The following is a 7,284-nucleotide window of genomic DNA, read 5'->3' on the forward strand; positions in this document are numbered from 1 at the left end:
CACCCTCAGATACCGTGGCGAGCACTCCGGAGACAGGCATAAATTAACAATTCAGTGCTGCGCGGGGTTGGAACAGCGGGTGGGAAATACGGCCTGGGGTGCCCCCTCCCCCAAGGGAGAAGAAAAAGACGTATTGACCGAGGCAGGGCTGCGGTGGCGAACACACAGTGGGTGAGTGTGAATCAAAGGCTGGAGCACAATGCAAATGCGCCGGGGGATTGGATTAAGCTTGTACTGGCAACGTGTGTTCTGGCATTTCCGAACTTCTCAGAGCTTCAGTGTGCAACCTCCATGGTGTGCTTGGAATGTCGATTTTTAATTACATTACATTAAACAATTAAATACATTTAATTACATTAAATAATTTTAATTAGTTACACACACACACACACAGAGCCAAGCAAATTCTTATGTGGCTAAATTAATCTGACAGCGCCCCAGTCTCCTGCGGACGGGCTCAGCAACGGGCAACCTGTACTTAACAACACACCGGGGGCTTTTATTTCGGATCCTGATTTATTCAGTGAATTTGCTAATGCACAGAGAGATTCCAGCCAGCCGTGAGGTACCAGGACAGACGCAGACCCGTATTCTGGGCAGACTCTTGGTTACGCAGCGGCCACTTTGCATCGCCCCGGCAGCGCGGAGGGGCCTCGGAGGGGGCTCTGCTGGGAATTCAAGCCTTTATTCCCAGGCACCAGGTGCCGTGAGGCCCGTGCAGGGCGGGGGTCAGGAGAGCAGCTTGACCAGCAGCAGCCCAGTCAGGCCAGGCAGGTCGAGGGCAAAGGAGAATTTCCCCAGAGCCGGGCTGGCTCCGCTGGGAGCAGGGCTGGTGGGTGTTTTCTCCGCCGGAGCGTCGGTTGCCCGTGAACAGAGGAATCTGGAGGGTCCTGACGCCAGGAAGGTTCCAGGTTTAATGTCCTGAGCAGACGCAGGAGCGCAGCCTTTCGCTTGAAATGGCGAAGAAGATGGACCCGAGGGAGGAAACCAGCCTGTTATGAGGCGGGGGCAGCTCTGGTTCCTTCTCTGCCCCCAGAACCTCTGTCTCCACCATCCAGCCGTTCCCGCCTCTGCCCCCCGGTCCCACCCGCCCGGTGCTCTCCCTGCTCTCGCTGTAACTGGCCACGACAGGCCGGGCGTCTGGTCCCCTCTTGCCTCCCCCGCGCCCCTTTCTGCAGCTCCACAAGAGACTGAAGCTGGAGTTTGGAACCCAGCTGATCGCCCGGGGGCGGCTCCTTCCCCAGCGCGCGGCCCCCCGGGGAACACGCCCGGCTCTCAGCGTCCCCGGCAGCCCCGACGGCTCAGGTCAGTTATTTTATAAACACCCCAAAGTGCTGGGAGTCCTGGACACACACTGAGAACAGGAGCTTCCGCACTGAGCAATGGCTTAGCTCCACCTTAAACATACAGGGAGTGGGGTCTAGTGGTCAGAGCAGTGGGGGCTGGGAGCCAGAACTCCTGGGTTCTCTCTCAGCTCGGCATCATTGACATAACAACCCTTCCCATGACAAGAGACGCGTTGTCGTAACTCCAGGAGCCGGACGGCATCACTGAGCCGGGGGAGCTGGTGAGGAAGGGAAAACTTCCAAGTTCCTCTCTCCTTCCCTTCAGGCAAAACCCCCCCTTGGCTGCCCCCACCCGCCCAAGAGCTCAGCACAAACTCTAGGTTTCACCAGCTCTCTGGGGAGTTCCCGAGGCGTGAGATCCCCGGGGGAGCTCCCGCACTGTCCCCAGCTGGCAGAATTTACCGTTCAGTATCTCCCAGTGAAATCGATGCGATGGGTCTCGTCCCCTGCACAAGGGGTGATTGTGCCTTGCAGGTATCGGACTTCAGATCAAAGCAGGCGGGGCACTGCAGCCCGTTCCTGGTGGCGCTCCCTTTGGGCACTGAGAGACATAGTTACCGGTAGATTAAACCTCATTCAAACAGGGGGGGGGGGTGCCCGCTGCCCTGCATTGCTCGGCCCTGTGAAGGCCCCACCCCAGGCCGTGGGCACAGCGACCTCTGAACCTGACAGCCGATCGATTTCAGAATTTCTGGGCATTTTCTAGGCCCCCAGGGCCAGAAGTCTGCTCCTCTTTGGGAGAAATCAGAAACACCCCCCCACCATCTGATCAGCCCAGCCACCTCTGCGATTGTCTCAGATCAAACACCGGGTCGATGGCCCCAGTGACACCCCATCTCCGCTCTGCCCAGCGTCCCCGGGGGTGTAACACGGTAACACCCCCAATGACCGATCTCCCAGACAGAAAGAAGGAGGATGGTGGGGGGAGGGGACATGGGGGTGAAGGGGAATATACACAGACCTAGCGGGGGGGGGGGGGATGGGGGAAGAGGGGCATGGGGGGTGCTCTGAATCCATGGCAAGATGGGGGAGATTGCCATAAAAAGTGTCTCCAAGGAATTCCCAGACTTAATTGGATGATCTGTGCCCTGCTGTGTTATTTTCCCAAACGATCCCCGGGTGGCTGAAATCCCCCGTCACCACCACGGCCTGGGCTTTGCAGGATTTTGTTGTTTAAGAAAAGCCTCACCCACCTCTTCTTCCTGGTTAGCTGGTCTGTCGCCGACCCTACCGTGGCGTCCCCCCCGCTTGTTACCCCTTTTATCCCGACCCAGAGACTTTAGACATGTCTGTCTCCTATTCCCATCTCAGCCTCCGAGCAGGTGCCGACACCTTTGCTATACCAGCAACCCCTCCTCCCTTTGACCCTGCCCGCCTGCCCGGAGCAAGCTGTGCCCCTCGGGGCCGATATCCCAGCCGTGTGTGTTCTCCCCCCACATCTCTGTGACGCCGGCGATGTCCCAGCTGTGATCACTCACTCATTCAAAAGCTGAAAGCGACGGGAAATCCAGTCGTTTTGGGAAATGGCCAAACAGGAGGTTTTGAATTTTTCGCACCAGGATCCACGGGGATAAACTGGCCAGCGATGAACAGCCCTGGGGCTCTGAACCAGGTTTCCAGCCACCAGAAGAGGGAGCTTTTGGAAGGGCTTCCCAACTGGAGGAGGGGAGACGCAAAGCCCCCAACGAGTTTGCAGGTCGATCTTGACAGGGGTATGAATAAGGTCCTACTTGAATTGCGGGATGATTGTCAAAAAATTGCATCTGAGTTGAGGACAAGCCATGGAAAATTGTGGAGAAGTCATAATGGACCTTATTATTTGCGGTAATAAAGTCCACGATGACTTTTCTGTGATTTTCCACTGTCGACTGCCTGGGGCCGAGAGCGGGGGCCCAGGGTTGAGAGCAGGGGCATTTGCTGTCAGCCCTGAGGTGGCCAGGGCTCCCACTGTCAGCCCCATGCACGATGGGGGCTTCCATTGCCAAACTTGTGGTGGAAGCCTAATGTTGCAGAATCTGCCATTTCTGCAGTAATATTGCAAGTTACGTACGGTGTTAGTTACGAAGGTTTAGATGGAAGCATATCCTGGCTGCTTGCTGCTGCTTCTCTCAGATGCAGCCCTCACCCTTCTGATTTCAAATACATTTTAAAATAGGCCCCAACTGTTCTCCCCACCCGGCTTGGAGACCCGCCAGCTACAGGTATTTCAATGGACGACAGAAATGACATTTGAGTAAATGGACGCGTAGGGCAATAAAGGGGAGAAATGGTCACAAATACAATCATGCCGGGGGTTTCTCCACATGCACAATTCGACTGTGGCAAGTGGGGGGGGTCTAAGGGTCCGCTGGGGTGTGAGTCTACCCTGCGCCTGTCCACATGCACCCATCTGACGCGTGTGAACTGTTCGTTACTGTGCTTTGAGCTAGTCCCCTTTCAAGGCGCTCTAATGACCTGTTCATGTGCACCAGCAGGGGGCGCACAGATGGATTCACACCCCAGCTCACCGCCGTCTAATTGTTTGGGTGAACAAGCCCTTAAACAGGGACGGTAAAAACAGATCCCCACGCACCGTCCAGTACAGCCGAGTTATCTGTGTCGTTGCATCAGGTGGTGTTGATCCTCAGATCCGTGCCATTCCTGCCGGTAAAAGTGATGGGGGATTTTATGCCACTGTTCTAGTCATCTATACATTCTTTGTAGAAGTCAGTGGTTGGTGTCTCACCTGTTTTAAAGAGAGAAAACAAAGAACAGAACTGAGAGGCTGGGGGGGGAACCTCGAGTAGGATCAGGGAGGTTATTTTACATCCGCTTTTGGCCCTGGGGTGACACTGCTGGGATCCTGGGCCCAGTCCTGAGCCCCATGATTCAGGAATGAAGTTGGTCGGGGGTCAGAGAAGAGCCACGAGGATGATTGAAGGGTTAGAAAACCTGCTTTAGCGTGAGTTCAAAGCTCGTATCCACTGAGGTTAAAGGATTCGGTGTGTGGATAGTAGGGGGCTGTGTGTGTGTGTGAGCAGGGGGCGGTGGGAGTCAGGGCCAAACCTGGGTTACAGCCCACATTAACTCTGCAGTGAAGAGAAACCCTGAGTGGGTGGAAGTTTGAATAAACCCATTTGTGACTGTGCTGGGAAAATTACCTGAGTGTGGTCAGAGAGAGAGTGAGAGCTGGGTGCATGGAGATAGATAGATAGATGGGGTGTGTGGGGATAGATAGATAGATAGAGGGGGTAGATGGGGATAGATAGATAGATAGATAGATAGATAGATAGATAGATAGATAGATAGATGGGGTGTGTGGGGATAGATAGATAGAGGGGGTGGATGGGGATGGATGGATAGATAGAGGGGGTGGATGGGGATAGATAGATAGATAGAGGGGGTGTGTGGGGATAGATAGATAGATAGATATTATGTTAAAGCTGATGGTGTCCTATGCATCCTTCTGTGATGGGGTGTACCTACCCTGCACCGGCCCCGAAAGGGTTAACTCTGCTTTTCAGGCTGAGGAAGCCCCGCCCCTCCGACTCTGCTGCACATGCTCAGCCTGGAGGCAGGGTATAAAAGGAAGCAGCCCAGCTCAGCCTGGGCAGGCTGCTGAAGGGGGAGGATGCAGACAGCAGGCTCTCTCCAGGGAGCTGCTACTGGCTTCACTTGCAGAGCCACGGCACGCAGAGCTCCAGACGGGCTCCAGGCGGCCTGACGAGCCCAGGGAAGAGACTGTGCCGGCAGGAGCTTCGCCACTTGAGGACCCCCGAGACCCGTGAGAACCGTGGAGCCTCATCAAGGGAGAAAGGGTCGGAAGCAGCCCAGGGGACTTAGACTTTCCTCCAGTGAGTGAACTGGGGAACCAGTCAGCGTGTTTCGGGGGCATCTCTGCTGACTCAGTGGTGGGCACCCACTCTGCTGCCTGGCCCCTGGGCTGGGGCTCGGAGGAGCAGGGAGGGCCTGAGTCCCCCTACCCATAGGCCACACACCACTAAGTGGTGCCCCACTTCCCCGACGGGCCAATCAGCCATGCAATCCCACAGAGATGGGTCACTTTATTGACTCTGGCCACTAAGCCGCACTACCACGTTTTACAGTCAGGGTCATGAATACAGGACCTAACGGGCTGCTATTCAGTTTTTTTCCTTCTTCTCACCCTACGTGGTCCTGCACAGGAGATGGAGTGTACCTACCCCGTGACACCTTCTTACAGGGTAAATGGAAGGAACCATTAAATCTCTTTAATTCATTGGAAGCATGAACAAAAACGGGTCTGTAACTAAAGTTTTCGAAGAGCTCAAGGAGTTGAACTTGGAGAAGGTTTGGAATCTCTTTAAGTCAAAGGGGCAAAAATTATCTTGAGTTTGCATCCCAAGCAAGCAGAATAAACGTGTACGGCCGGGCTCCAGACCTGAGTAGGAGACTAACCGCTTCCTACAAGATTTTGGGAGCAAGGCGACTGTCTACAAGGGATCTCATCACCGATTTCCCTTTTTTAACACGATCAGAAAGTACATTTCCACCTAAAGCACCTTCACTTTTTGCATCGCAGCCGTCCATTGTGGAGGTGAAAACGTAAATAAAGCCCAGGGGGTGAAATCCAGGCCCCAGTGAAGTCAATGGGAGATTTATAATTTGGGTCCAGGATTCCAAACCTCTGTGTCTTCAGGTCGCCATGTAAGACACAGTAACGCTGCCTGAATAAATCAAGTGTCTAGCAACAAATGGATATAAACTGGTGTAGCAGGGTGGCTACCCTGCTCCTAAATAGGAGGGGTTAAAAGCAGCCCTGGGGAGGGCTGTGGCTGGGGATGGCCATGCCCCAATCAGGCCCCAGCTGGCCTGTATCAAAAGGCTGGGAGCCAGAGGCCCAAGGAGTTTCTCTCCGGGCTGGGAGGGTACTGAGGGTGGTGCCGTGCTGGGGAAGGAGCAGGCTGAGCGGGGGCGCTCCAGGCTGGCAACTCCCCAGGCTGTAGGGCCTGGTCCAAGGCCCATAGAGATACTGGGAGGCAGAGGAAGGCAATAGGTCCGAACCCCCTTGCCTATGATGAGTGGCCTTTACACTGCAGTCTGCCCCAGGGAGTGGGGGCTTGGTGATGACTGGCAGTAGCCCAGACGGAGGCAAGGTGGGGATAGTGGATTGGGGGTTCCCCAGGAAGGGGAGACCCAGAGACAGAGTGTGGGGGTGCTGCCAGGGGGCAGAACCCAGAGAAAGGGGCACCGGGGTCTGTGAGGGACACGGGGGCCAGAGCTGTGCGGATCGCCGGCCTGCAGAGGGCGCTCCGCGCTGGAAAGAGCTAATTCCCCAATGACCAGCAGGAGGCGCCGCAGGGGTGAGTCCGAACCTTTACACTGGCCATCACCCAGTTTAGTCTTAAAATTAGAGGAAGGGCTGTAAACATCAGAGGGGAGCAGTGGGAGCAAAAACCAAACTGGCTTCAAGCCTGAGCTTGATAAGTTTATGGAGGGGATGGGAAGCAAATATCTCTAACGGCTGGTGATGGGACGCTAGCTGGGAAGGGCTCTGAGTTACGGCAGAGAATTCTTTCCCAGGTGTCTGGCTGGTGGGTCTTGCCCCTATGATTCTATGACTCTATGCTCAGGGTCTAACTGATCGTCGGATTTGGGGTCAGGCAGGAATTTTCCCCTGGGTCAGATTGGCAGAGGTTTCCATCCCCTGAGGTTTTTTTGCCTCCTCCTACAGCATGGGGCACGGGTCACTTTCAGGTTTAAACTAGAGTAAATGGTGGATTCTCTGTAACTTGAAGTCTTTAATCCATGACTTGAGAATGTCAGTGACTCAGCCAGAGGTTAGGGGTCTGCTGCAGGAGGCGGTGGGTGAGGTTCTTTGGCCTGCGATGTGCAGGAAATCAGACTAGAAAGATGATCACGATGGTCCTCTTTGGCCTTAAAGTCTACGAGTTCTGCGCCGGGTGACTGTGCTTTGTTG

The sequence above is a fragment of the Natator depressus genome, chromosome 24, assembly GCF_965152275.1.
Source record: "Natator depressus isolate rNatDep1 chromosome 24, rNatDep2.hap1, whole genome shotgun sequence".
In the NCBI taxonomy this organism is placed as follows: Eukaryota; Metazoa; Chordata; order Testudines; family Cheloniidae; genus Natator; species Natator depressus.